General features: G+C 34.0%; 1 non-coding gene across 1 annotated transcript; it reads left to right on the plus strand.

Moving 5' to 3' along the window:
• The first annotated feature begins 544 nt into the window (after positions 1-544).
• On the plus strand, positions 545-679 carry LOC113632216 (small nucleolar RNA SNORA70). The gene has a single exon (XR_003437735.1). It is a non-coding gene; the product is annotated as a small nucleolar RNA SNORA70 (small nucleolar RNA).
• Positions 680-13,396: the final 12,717 nt, after the last annotated feature.

Below are 13,396 nucleotides of genomic sequence, written 5' to 3' on the forward strand. Positions count from 1 at the left end.
GTGAAATTTTCCTTCAAAAGTGCAGGAGAAATAAAAACTTTTGCAGACAAACAAAATCGAGGGAATTTATTGCCAGTAGACTTAAGCTGCAAGAAATGTTATAAAAGGTGTTTTAGAGAGAAAGAAAATAACATGGGTCAGAAACTTGGATCAGTGTAAAGAAAGGAATAGCACCAAAGATTGAATAAGTAAAGTTAAAATAAAAAGTTATTTTTCATATTATTAATTGATTATACAAGACTTTGTTAAGTATAATAATATCAAGAATGTATTTGATTATACATGTTTATATTTTATACATATATTACATATATGTATGCTTATGTAAATATATGTGAAATGAATGACAGCAGTGAGGCAAGGGACAGGATGGAGAAACTGGGATTATTTTGTTATCATAAGGTACTCACACTGCCTGAGATATGTATAGTATTATTTGAAAGTGGACTTAGATTAGCTGAATATGTATATTGCAAACTCTAAGACAAACACTAAAAAAAAGTTTAAAAACAAAAAAAACAAAAACAACAACAACAACAAAAAACTGCAACCAGTTAAGCAGACCATGCTTTTTTCCTCATGGGGATCCTGGTGTCTAATGGCTGCAAATAGTAGCCTATTTGGTAATGTATGTAAACTGTTGCTCATATGGGTTGCCCAAAGTGACATGGAGACAGCCCACTCTAGTAGACATTCATGTATGACCTCATATTGTCCCCAGCATAGGCTCCAGACAGGTATGGAGTGGTGGCTTCTAAAAGCCTGAGCTAGACAGGCCAAGGTCCACATTGGCCAAATCATAATGTCCATCTGCACCAAACTAAAGAACAAGAAGCATGTGATTGAGGCCCTATTCAGGGACAAGTTCAAGTTAGCTGGCTGCTAGAATTCTACATCTCCAAGAAGTAGGACTTTACCAAGTTTAATGCAGATGATTTTGAAGACATGGTAGCTGAAAAGCAGCTCATCCCAGATGGCTGTGGGGTAAAATACATTTCTAACAATAACCCCTGGACAAATGGTGAGACTTGCACTCATAAGAACTTCAGCACTGCCCTGTGTTTACTCACCAATAAATCCTACTTCCTGTCCAAAAAGAAAAATGAAAAACAATAACAAGTATAACTGATATATTAAGGAGAAAAAATGTAATCATAAATGCTCTTTTAAACCCACAAAAGGCAGAAAAAGAATGGAAATCAAAAATAGTAGCAAAAATAAGGGCAAAAATAGAGAACAGGAACAGATATAATCAATGCTAATTTCATCAAAATCACTCAGAATGTCAGTGGTCTAAATGGACCAATTAAATGATGCAAATTGTTAGCTTGTATCAAAAAACAAGACCCATCTATATGTTGTCTACAACAAACCCAATTTAAATATAAAGGCACATATTAATTACAAGTAAACGCATGAATAAAGATATACCATGTTAACACTAATCAGAAAAAGAGAAAAGCTAGAGTAGCTATCTTAATTTCAGAATAAAGTAGAATTCAAAGCTCAAAATGTTATCAGGGAAAAGAGGTGGTATTACATACTGAAAAAGGGGTTTATTCTCCAAGAAGACATAACAATTCTTATGCATCTAACAATAAAGCATCAAAATACATGAAGAAAAACTATTAGAACAGCAAAGAAAAATAAATAAATCCACTATTTAAGTTAGAGCTTTCAACACCCCTCTTTCACCAATGAGCATATGTAGGAGGCAGAAAGTCAGTAAAGACCTAGTTGAACTAAATAACACTATCAACTGTACATAACTGATGTCTGTAAAGTATTTCTCTCAACAACAGTGAAATACACAACTCTTTTCAAGCTCACATGGGATATTCACCACGACAGATCACATACTGGACCATAAAACACTCTAACAAATATAAAAAGGTAGATATCATACAACTGCTCTCAGACTACAAAGGAATTAAACTAGAGATCAAATAACAGAAAGATAACTGGAAAATCCCAACTAAAACACATAGAGACTAAACATCATACTTCTAAATAAGACATGGATCAAAGTAGAAATTTCAAGACAAATTTAAAAAATATATTTATACCAGGTTAATATATACAAGTCAATGGCTCTCCTATATCCAATGAATAAACAAGTGAAATTTGAAATTAAATACGCAACACCATTTATATTAGCACACAAAAATATGTAATACCTAGGTATAAGTCAGCAAAATATGTACAAGATCTGCGTGATGAAAACTGAAAAACTCTGATAAATGAAATCAGAGAAAAATTAAATAAATGGATAGATATTCCATGTTCATGGATAAGAAAAATCAATATTGTCAAGATGTCAGTTCTTCCCAACCTGATCTATAGATTTGACATAATTCTAATCAAAATTCTGCAAGTTATATTGTTGATATCAACAAACTGATAGAGTTTATATGGAGAGGCAAAAGAGCCTGACAATGATGAAGGAGAAGAACGAAGTTTGAGAACTGACACTACCCTACTTCAAGAATTCTATAGTGCTGCAGTAATCAAGACAGTGTGGTATTGGTGAATGAATAGACAGATGAATGGAACAGAATAGGAGGCCCAGAAATAAACCCAGTAAATATGTAAGTCAACTGGTCTTTGACAAATGAGCAAAGGTAATAAAATGGAGCAAAGATAGTCTTTTAAACAAATGGTGCTGGAACAACTGGACATCTACATTAAAAAAAAAATTAAAAAGAATCTAGACCCAAATCTTACACCCTTCACAAAACTTAACTCAAAATGGATCACAGACTGACATATAAGACACAAATCTATAAAACTCTTTGAAGGTAACATAGAAGAAAATCTAAATAAGCTTTGGTATAATGATCACTTTTTAGATAAAACAACAAAGGCATGATCCATGAAATAAATAATTGATAAACTGGAATTCATTAAAATTTAAAACTTACATTCTGTGAAAGAGAATAAGACAAGCCTCAGATAGGGAGAAAATATTTGTTAAAGGCATATCTAATAAAGGACTGTTACCAAATATGTACAAAGAACTCTTAAAACTCAACAGTAAGGAAACAAACAACAACAAAAAGCAATTAAAAAATGGACCAAAGACCTTAAGAGACATCCCACCAAGAAAGATATATGCAGGGCAAAAAAGCAATTGAGAAGATGTTCCACAACATACTGTATCAGGGAAATGCAAATTTAAATAACAATGAGATGCCACTGCATACTTACCAGAGTAGCAAAAATCCATAACACTGACAACTGCAAATTCTGCAAGGATATGGAACAATTGGAAATCTCATTTGTTGCTGGGGGGGAATAGAAAATTGTACAGCCACTTTGGAAGACAGTCTGGCAGTTTGTTACAAAACTAAACATACTTTTACCATATGATCCAGCAATAGCATTCCTAGGTATTTGGCCAAAAGAGTGGCAAAATTATGTCCACACAAAACCTACACATGGATGTTTAAGCTATTTTCTTCATAACTGTCAAAACTTGAAAGAAGCCAAGAAGTTCTTCAGTAGAGGAATGGGTAAATAAAATGTGGCTCATCCAGACAATGGAACATTTTCAGCACTTAAAAGAAATGAGTTATCAAACCCATGAAACAATATGGAGGAAACTTAAAAGCATATTACTAAGTGAAAAAAATAGCCAATCTGAAAAAGGACACATACTGTATGATCCCAAATTTAGGACATTCTGTAAAAGGCATGACTATGGGGATATATATATATATAATCTCCAAACTAGTTTCCACACACTAAAGAATCTTTAAAATTAATATAAAAATTGTAAACTCTAATATAAAATTAGTAAGAGATATGAGAAGGAAATTCACCAAATAAAAAATAGAGGGCTAATACACAAGTGAAAAAATATCCAAATTTACATCTAATGAAATAAATATAACTTAAAACCATAAGTAGCTAGGCTTTTATCTGTCAAATTAAAAATAAAATGTTACTATGTGTTCCTTTTGTTAGTGTAGCTGTTTTTATATTATCTGTGTTGACACTTGGCCAGACAAACAGGAAATTTCAGGTGTGACTAGTTAAACCCAAAATTATTTAATATTTCCTAGTGTTAAGAGCATAACAGAAAACAAGAGCCCTGAAAGTTAACATGTCCTTTACTTCATCAATACCACTTGGGAACTTGTGAAACATTTTTTTTTTAATCAACAAATGTTTATTGGAAACCTACTAGTCCATTGGTGTTCAAACTTTACTATGTAAAGTACTTAAGTCTTTGGAGTATAATTTTTAATGATATGTGGGAAACTTTAATAAACCTAGGCTAATAAAGCTGAATATAAAATAACATTCAGTATGTTCTAATTTTGTTAGTTACATTTGCATCTATGTATAAAATACACAGAAGCATATCTGCTAAAATCTTATGGATATTTATATGTATGTGTATCATTTTCTACACTGTACTCACTTTCTATTATAATATATACTCCTGTTTTGCAAAATGAAGTTCTATCCTAAGATATAATGAAAATATACATTTTCCTCATAGAAAAGTTGAAAAGTGAGTTTGGTATCAGTACAAAAAATAATCCATACTCTCACAGAATACATTACTACTTAGGAAATTATAAATTTTCTAAATTCTATATAATCATATATATGAAGGTTTATGTTTATAATAGCTTTATTAATTAATAAATTTTAACATCCTAAGGATGAAATGTGAATTTTAATGAAGTATTAATAAACATAATTGTTAATAGCTGCATAATTCTACATAATTTTTCATAATTGCACACAGTCCCATTGTCCTGAAACCTATTTAGCTATTCCTGGACAATTATATTTCTTATATAAACATTATAAACAGTACTGAATTACATATTTATATGTATTTGCATGAGTTTTTAACTATATAAATATTGTTTCTTTTAACAGATTTGTAGAATGGTATTGCTGTGTGAAAATGCCAAACTTTTTAATGGATCTTTGTATATAATGCGAAGTTTTTTTCTTTAGAAATTTTGATGTTCTTCAAACAGGTCACAGATTAATTGTAGAGATGTTAGCAGTTTAGTATTGATTATATCAATACTGTTCTCTAAATAAATGGCTAAAGCCTTAATTTAAAACATGATAATTTTGGAAAGAAGACTAATTTTAGGAAGGGTAGGACACAGAGTTAGTTGGTTTCATTAGGCAGACACTGAAAAACAGTGGATAATTTTTAGGAAAAAACAAGGAAGGCTGAGGTTGAGAAAAGCATAAAAGAAGGAAATGAATATGTATGATAAGTAATCTTGACTACTTTTCCTGGCCCGTACCAACTTGTACACACCTATTGTTTCAGTATCGAGCGATTGAATCCTGCTGTTTACCTCTTTTACAGACAGACATATGAAGAAGTAAAAGAAAGAAAAAATGATATTCAGTGGGGTTTAATATTCTTACAAAGTTGGAAATCAACTTTAAATTGCCTTTTTTGAACAAATTATGGAAATATGCGGCTGTCAGATTTGGGCTGCTACTTACACTGTGGTTGAGGATATCTGTCTCAGACAGGACTGGATGTGAATATTGAGTTTCCACTAAGAGATTAGAGGCTGCCTGTTGAGATTTCCTGACCAGTGTCTTGAACACTTTTGGAAGGAAAACAGCCAGTTTTGTTCACGGTGAAAGACAGAAAGACCACATATAAATCCCTGCACTATTGTTAGATTTTAACTTCTCTGCATCTTCAAGATACATGCTTTAGCTAAAAATTTCTATACTTCCTCTTAAGTCGTACTGACTAGGAACAGTTGGAAATATATATGTAACAATTTTCTTCACCTGGAAAGAAATTTTCTTTGGGGGACTATATTTAAAGTCTCTGTATTGAGATGAGATTTTTGTTTCTACTAATCGGTATTTTGAGAGCATTCCATAATACTCTATTGAGACACACTAGCATTACTCTCACATAGGATGTTCCCCAAAGCAGTAAAATACAAACGTACCAGAGCATTAACTAATCACCACAATCTGAGTAAAATTTAGTTCTAACCATGGAGTGGAAATCTAGCAAGGAAGTCCAGGCTGTTTGGAAAAGATGGACTTTACAGCCTGTGGGCAACAAGAAACAAATGCTGGGTTTTAGACTGGAAAAATAAAAACATAAGAGTTTGTAATTATTCATTCCTTTATTCATCAATTATTGAAAATTAACCACTGAAAATACAAGCAAGGTTAAGTAAGGTATGGTCACAGTCTCTATCTCCAAGGAACCAATGAGACAAGTTGCAGATATCTAAGAACAATTCAAACCTAATATTACTTTGAGGAATAGGGTAAGTGATCTTGAAAGCAGAAAATCCAGATATGTGAGCAGCCTAAAAGCCTGATTAAGGGATTTGTTCATTTCTAATTATAGAAATATGAGAAGAGATATAGACACATTTTAGATTTTTTTTAACATGGAAGAATATAAATAGAAGACTAAAATACACCTCGTATTTTATTACCTAATAACAACTATTTTTATTTCTGTGAATTGTTTTACCTTTAAAACAATTATAAAGAAAGAGTTTACATAAAAAATGATAATCAAATTCTATCTTCTTTCCACTCAAAAAGAAAATGGTAATCACCATCCAGAATGAGGGTTTTTATTATTCCTAATTATTTCTTTATATTTTAAAGGTAATCAATATTCACAATGAATACATTAATTCCTATGTATAAATATTCAGAACCCAATTTTTTAATGTACATTATTTTAATTACCTTTCTATCTTTCTGCTTTTTATTTACTTATTTATTTGCTTATTTATTTATTTATTATTTATTTTTGGCTGTGTTGGGTCTTCATTGTGCGCGGGCTTTCTCTAGTTGCTGCGAGCAAGGGTTACTCTTCATTGCGGTGTGTGGGCTTATAGCAGTGGCTTCTCTTGTTGTGGAGCATGGGCTCTAGGCATGCAGGCTTCAGTAGTTGTGGCATGTGGGCTCTAGACTGCAGGCTTAGTAGTTGTGGCACACGGGCTTAGTTGCTCCGTGGCATGTGAGATCTCCCCAGACCAGGGCTCGAACCCGTATCCCCTCATTGGCAGGCAGATTCTTAACCACTGCACCACCAGGGAAGTCCTATCTTTCCACTTTAATTGTAATTCCACACATGCTTCAAAGTTTGCCTTAATGCTACCTCACCGTTTCCTTACACAATATCACTGGCACAAAATTTTCTTTATATGGGTCCATATTAAACATCAAGGAAGAATGGAGTGTTAAAGTCTAGGATGATGCGGAGGTAGTGGAACAAATCCAAAGCTCCATGCCAATTATTTCTGTTTCCCCAAATTATTTGTTTTCAGTCAGTTTGGGTGGCTAAAACAAAATACCATAGACTGGGATGTTTAAACAACAAACACTTTTTCTTACGGTTCTGGAGGCTGAGACGTTAGCCTCAAGTTGCAGGCAGATTCAGTGTTTGGTGAGAGCCAGTTTCCTGGCTTGTAGATTGTGGCCTTCTTGCTGTGTGCTCATATGGCCTTTCCTTTTTGCCTGTTCCTGTAGACAAAGTGCTCTCTCCTGTCTCTTTCTCTTCTTACAAGGGTATTAGTCTCATTGTGAGGACCCCACCCTAATGAACTAATTTAACTCTAATTACCTCCCAAAGGCTCCACCTCCAAATATTATTACATTGGACATTAGGGCTTGAACATAATGAATTGGGAAGAGGGGAGAAGGACACAAATATTCAGTCCATAACACCATTATAGTCTTTTAAAAGGCCTGTCTTTTACCACTGATTGACAATTCAGCTGTTCAAGTCTAGCATGATATCTGACACATATTTTTTAATCTAGTCTAGAATAGATCAAAAGACCAGGTGAGCATTTTTCACAGCTAGTATCTCTCTGTAATGCAAAGCAGTAGGATTGATATGTCTAGTGTAAACCTGTAAGGGTAGAGCCTTTTTCTACCAGTTAAATCTATGTGCTACTTATTTCCACCATTTACACAGTCCTCCACCTGTTTCCTCTATTTATTTATGTATCCTCTTACTGCTCTAGATAGACTTCAAACAAGTAGAGAGCAATAGCAATGCTCTTGCCTAGTGTGCTCATTGTAATGTATACATTATAATACATACAAATATAACATGTGAAGCCTTTAGATTGAATGCATTTCTCTATAGTCTCCCATAAGGACTGCTAGAGGGAGGAAGAGAAGAAGGTTAGGAGAGGAAATGAATTTCTGTAACTTCTTCAGTCCCTTTTCCATTCCTCTACTCCTAAACTATCAATCACAGAAACATTTATATGCTTGCAGAATTATCTATACACAGTCAAAAAACATCCTGCCACAGAAATTCACCTGCCTGCGAACACACCCCTGAATTTCAACTTTTTACCATGTTTCACAGAGCACTTGGACTATTTCACTTTTGTCAGCTCACTGTTAATGACAGAATATAGGTTATTCTGCTGTCTTTTTATGACTAAATAAATAAGTAATCAAAGTTATACTAACCAAAATGAGTTTAAACTGGTGGTAAGTTAAAGGAGTGAGCAGTATCTGGTTATGTTATATAAGGAAACAAATCATGCCCTTGGAAACAGGAATATTTGCCTGTGTTTCACAACTAGCTTCAAAGGGTTTATACTGGACCTAAGCCTCTTTTCCCAACTGCCACATTATCATGTTTATCAATATCTGAGTTTACTCTGTAACTGGACTCAACCCTTACATATTTGGAAACTTTCATAAGTGGGCTTGAAAGTTGTAAATTTTCAGAGGCAGTGGATAGTCCTGAATGGCTTCAAGTCTATCAAAAACTTCATGTTTCCAGTTCTTCTGTCTTATAAATTCATCTATCTGTCCCCTCAAAGAAGTTATAAACCGAAGAAAGCCAATATCCACTTTATTCAGGCAAACAGAATAACAGCTCATTTTACCACCTTCTGAATAATTGAAAAATTTCTTCTATATTTTATCATTATCTACAACAGCAATCATCAGATAAGGAGAACAAATAAATCTCTTCACCAATAACTATATTAACTTATATTTATGTTTTTCCTTACTGTTAAAAAATAATTAAAATGGTATACAAAATTAAATAAAATAATCAGAGCAAATGGAGGGGAGAGAATGAACAAGATTAAGTTTCTAGGCCCTTTTGCTTACCTGCTCTTACAACTTCACTGAGATTCTCTGTTTGGCTTATCAAACATAACGTTTTATTTTTGTTCACAAAAATGCATACTTCCCAGAGAAAGCACTATTTCACAGCAGTTTGAACCTTTAGGAAATTGGGGAATACATTAATATCTGTAGATGATTTTAAGTGTAATTAAGGATCTAAGAAATTTCAAAATTCCACAGCAAAAATGTTGCTTTCCCTACAGGGCTCTATGACAAATGTGTTCATTTAGGCACCAGGATGACTTACGTGGAGTGATAATGAGGGAGTCAATATTCCATGGTGACTTGATGTAGTAGGTGACAAATTACTCCCCTCACTACTCCCCACATTGTTCCTTAGGGCCAGCCTCATAAATAGATGGATTTAGCTGTTGCAGCTTTAGTAAGAACTGAGAAGTAGCAAGAGTCTGCACTCATAGTCAAATTAGATTCTTTTCTTTAGACTCACTAGTGGAACAAGTAAGAAAGACTGCTTCCGGAATGCTGCTATCAAGATCACATACTTTAACTGAAAGAGGTCTTTTTTTTTTTTTTCTTTCATCTTCAGTAGCTCCTTATTTTAGTTTGATTGAGTAGTTTAATACTGGAAAATGACACCACTTTGATCTTGGTGCATATATAGTGCCTCTCTAAATCCCTAATCTTATATATATATTTGTCACTTTCCTTTCTAAGCCTCATTTTCATCAAGTACAAAATAAGGAAGGTTGACCAATTGTTTCCAATGGCTTATTCAGAAGAATGGCTTAATTCTCCCCAAATATTCATTGCAGATCTGTTATTCTAGTACATTATTACTTCTAATTGCCACCTTGCAAGGCACAAAGAAGATAAAATCTAGCATGGGGATAAAACCTAGCATGGGGGGATTTCCAATGGAATCAACATTAATAGCATTGAACTCTGACCTTTCTCTCCAACCATCTTTCTGCAATGTTGGAATCTGTAGTAGACACTGCTGGTGCTCTGTCCAGAACCAGTCTACCACCCAGGAGCACACATTCCTTAACTGTTCTTCTGAGAATTGGCCTCAGCCTGCACAAGCCAAATTATCCGGAAATGCTTGGAAGGTAATGTCCTCATCTTTGGGGGTAACCCACAGCCAATGACAGACTCATAAAATGCATAATACAGTAAGTCCCTACATATCATTGAGGTCTGAGAGCATGTTCATCTAAGTCCAACAAAGTTAGCCTAGGTAACCCAACTAACACAATCGGCTATATAGTACTCTACTGTAATAGGTTTATAATACTTTTTCACACAAATTAATACATTAATAAGACAAACACAAAAAATACAGAAAACACTTTTAATCTCACAGTACAGTACCTTGAAAAGTATAGTACTACAGTACAACAGCTTGCATACAGGGGCTGATATCGAGTGAACAGGCAAGAAGAGTTACTGACTGGAGGAGGGAAAGGAGGTGGGAGATGGTAGAGCTGAAGGATCGTCAGCAACAGGAGACAGAGGGCAAGCTGAAATTTCACTCACGCCTGACGTTGATGTATCACATGCTCGCATCTTTGAAAGTTTGCAACTTGAAGGTTTGTACGTGGGGGGCTTACAGTATTCTGGCCCTCCTGCTTCAAGCTGGTGGTTCACTATCGCGATTAATGATTCAGAGCTTCCTGTGGGATCAGACTTGAGCCTCAATTTCACCTGAACACAGTTCTTTGCTTGCTTTCTCCCTTGTCCTGTTTCGATTCCTTTACTCTCAAACAGCCTTCGTCAAAAAGTTCTTCCTCAACAAACCACTCACAAAAGAACCGCTGTATCATCTTATGCTTCTAAGAAATGTGACTTAAGACATATATCTTACCCAGTGGGGCAGGCTTCAGCTTATGCATAGCTAACACTATGAGCTCACTTGCCCCTTTTGTGTGGCAACAACATATAAAAAGACACATCAGGGCAGCAACGTGAAATTTGACACTAAATCAAATCACAAAAACTACCAGATTAACAGGATGGACTCCGTAATTTTCCAATCCTGGGTTCTGCTTTGGTGCAATAGTGCCTTCTCAGTAGAAGAGATGTGGCGATATGGAGACACATATATTTGGGTAATTTACAAGAGCCATGGGTTATGTGGGGGGTATGATGTGGGGGGTGTGTGTGTGTGTGAGAGAGAGAGAGGAGAGCGGGAGGGAAAGAGAAAGAGAAAAGATCTAATACAGTGGTTTTAAAACTTTAGTATGCATGACAATTACCTTGAGGGCTTGTTATAACAGATTGCCTCTTCTTCCAACCCTAAATTTCTGATTTGGGATGGGGCCTGGGAATTTGCTTTTAAATGAGTTTGCAGGCTATGCTGATATTGCTGACCAAAGCCACACTTTGAGAACCACCGGTCTACAAAACCGATATGCAATAGAATACTTTGAGGTAATAGAACGTTATACAATCTCTGTTGTCCAATATAGTAGTCACTAGCAAGTGGGTATCCCTAAGATGTCCCTAGATTGTAGGCTTATCTTTATTCATCTTAATTTCTAACCCAAGACTATATCCTTTCAATGTCATTTATTTTCCATTATATTGGACCCAAACTTGATATCTTCCTCAAAGATGGAAATACTAACTTCACTTTTACTTACTACAAATTTTGTCTTTGCTTTTTCTTAATATAATGTTATTAAATAAGAAATCTCTGTAAGCAAGACACCTTGGAGCAGCACTTGCTAAGCCAGACTGTTTTGCTACATAGCAGATTTCCTACTGGTTCTTACCTGTCTTGCTTTCAGGTTATTCAGTATAAAACAATAAATTAACTGTTATCATTCATATCAATTTTTTTAGCCAGTTATGGACTTTTTTTCTATATCTTTCCACTTAATTTTTTTTCTGAGTTTACTGACTGACTTTATATCCATTTTTTAAATATATATTTCCTCCTTCCAGTATAGATTTATTTTCTGATCAATATTTTCCAAAACACTAGCCACCTCCTACTTGTTTTTCTAAATTACATATAATGCTATTAAAAAAATCTTGTTATGATTTTTTACTCCCCCCAAATTTACTTCCCATCAAATGTAACACCACCATTTCTTTTGATGTTTATAGCTGAAACAGTAATTGACTGTCCCTCATTTATTTCAGAAATATTTATGAATAATAAAATATTATCGGGGGTACAGTTTAAAACATTTTTGGATATTGTGCTTATGGAGCTTAAAGTTTAAAACAATTCAAGTATTTATTTTATAATGAGAACGATTATAATAAATACAAGTAATAAATAATAAATACAAGTAATAAAAATAAATACAAGTAACACTAGTGTGTAGGTTTTAACAGGAAGTACTAAAATCCATACAGGTACCAATCAGTATATGTTGCCTTTTCTAATAAAGTCTCATTTCATATCTGGGAAGTCTCACCCAGCATGTTAATGGGAATGGAAGAGAGAAAATGGAAGCAGGTCCTGATGCAGGACAAAGCACACTTTTTATTTGGGCTATTTGTTTTCTTATTGTTAAATTTTGAGTTTATTTTTAATTTTGTGTAACACTCCTTTATCATACATGTGTTTTAAAAATATTTTCTCCTGGTGTGTGGTTTCTTCTCATTCTCTTGACTGTCACTTACACAACAGAAATGGTCATTTTAATAAAGTCCAGCTTATTAATTATTTCTTTCATGAATTGTGCCTTGGTGTTGAACCATAATTGAATTTTGTATGTTACTGTTGTATCCTGCAACGTTGCAGTAATTACATATTAGTTCCTGAAGCTTTTTTTGTTCTTGTCCTTTACTCTTTTGGATTTCCAACATAGACAATTATGTAATCTAAGAACAAAACAGTTTTATTTCCTCCTAGTCTGTATATGTTTTCTTATCATGTCTTATTGCATTAGATAGGACTTCCAGTATGACGTTGAAAAGAAGTAGTGAAAGGGGATATTTGTCCTTGTTCCTGGTCTTAGTGGGAATGCTTTGATTTTCTCATGATTTAAGTATGATGTCAGCTATAGATTTTTTTGTATCAATAGACGTTTTTGCTGGATGTTTTCTTCAAGTTGAAGAAATTCCAACTGTATTCCTAGTTTGCTGGGATTTTTTTTATCATGAATGTGTGTTGAATTTTATCAATTTTTATGCATGTATTGATATAATCATGTAATTGTTCTTCTTTAGCCTCCTTATGTGATGGATTAAATTCATTGACATTCTATGTCAAAATTACCCTGCATACATGGGAGAAACCCTACTTGGTCATGGTGTATATTTCTTTTTATACATT

This window comes from Aethalodelphis obliquidens, unplaced genomic scaffold (genome assembly GCF_003676395.1).
Source record: "Aethalodelphis obliquidens isolate GAN/ISIS:26980383/991018 unplaced genomic scaffold, ASM367639v1 scaffold35, whole genome shotgun sequence".
Classification (NCBI taxonomy): Eukaryota; Metazoa; Chordata; class Mammalia; order Artiodactyla; family Delphinidae; genus Aethalodelphis; species Aethalodelphis obliquidens.